The sequence below is a fragment of the Myodes glareolus genome, chromosome 3 (genome assembly GCF_982192425.1).
Source record: "Myodes glareolus chromosome 3, mMyoGla1.1, whole genome shotgun sequence".
In the NCBI taxonomy this organism is placed as follows: Eukaryota; Metazoa; Chordata; class Mammalia; order Rodentia; family Cricetidae; genus Myodes; species Myodes glareolus.
In genome coordinates this window covers 88,813,479-88,814,817 of record NC_142028.1, presented here as the reverse complement: position 1 = coordinate 88,814,817, position 1,339 = coordinate 88,813,479, and positions in this window count along the sequence as shown.

Here is a 1,339-nt window from a genome sequence, read left to right as displayed (position 1 = left end):
CCACCCGTGTTCCCTGACCCTTACTGCCTAATCTGCGGTACAGCTTCAATGCTTCCTGTGTGCCCACGCCAACAAAGCAGAAGAGACTTGCTCCCTCAGAGGACAGCTGTGAGTTCTCTACTGGGCAAGGGTGGCAGGAATGTGGCTGGACAGATTGAAAATAATCATGATACCATCTTTACAACACTTGCCTTATGAGTTCGTAAAAGTGTGGATATCACTTTTTGTAACCGGTGATTTTTATAAATGTTCTTTCCTGCATAATTCTTCCAGACACCCATCTCACAAAATCTTGAATATGCAATTACTCATCGTGATGCATTGCTGCAAATAGAGTTCCCATTTCAAACTGCAGTTTAATGTAAGTTGTTATCGAAATGTGATTTTTTTCCCCTGGGAAATAAATGAAAAATATGAAAATAAACTGACCTGTGAACCTTTTATTTCCTGTATCTTAAAATTTTAGCTACATTTTTTGGAGAACATAATTACAAAATTAAGGGAGGGGTTGGTGGACCCACTGTCTGGCAAAGTCAAGGGCTTTCTAGTGGGAGGAACTCAGTTTCATGATGTGACTAGAGACCTGAGCAGGTTACATCATAGTTCTCGAGATCCTCACAAAATAAAGCGGAATAATGGGGTCTCTATATCATGGGGTCTTTAAGCAGATTAAATGGGGTACCGGCTATTGATCACTGAATAGATCTACCTCGTTGGTCGTAGTCAAGAAGTAATTTCCTGCCCTTATCTTTGTGAAAACGTGGGTCGGAATGGCCTTGAGGGTTCTTTGAACACGAGGCTGGAATCCGGCTGCTCAGCTTCCAGCCTGGCTTCTGAGGACCAGAAGAACGTTCGTCAAGGACCCCACTGTAGTCTGTGCTGTGGGTGGCCTCTGCTCTCTTCATTCAGTGGGTATCCTCTATGGCAGGGAGAATAGCAAGTGGGCCCCCGACGCCAAACAGCCTGCACTCCAAACTTCCTCAGCTTCACGAGTCTCGTCTTAAGCTTTAGTAGTTCCTTGTCCACGGAGGAAGTGTGAGAGCGCAGCCTGCTCCTGTAACAGCAGGGTTTAAAGACCCTATGCTCCCTTACAACCCAGGTGTGCCGATTAACATCAGTTTTTGGTTCGCTAATTCTGTACAGAGAGAGCAGTCATTTCATGGCGTAGTTGCTGGGGCAACGAAATAAAAGTGAGCCGCTGCACAGCATCTGTCAGCAGCCGGGAGAGAGGGGGTGAGAAGTATCTTCATGTCTCGATGTTATGTCCGGGAAAACTTTGGTATTTCCCATTGGCGCCCCCCTGACATCCGGGGACGCAGCTTCACAGTCAGATCGTGGC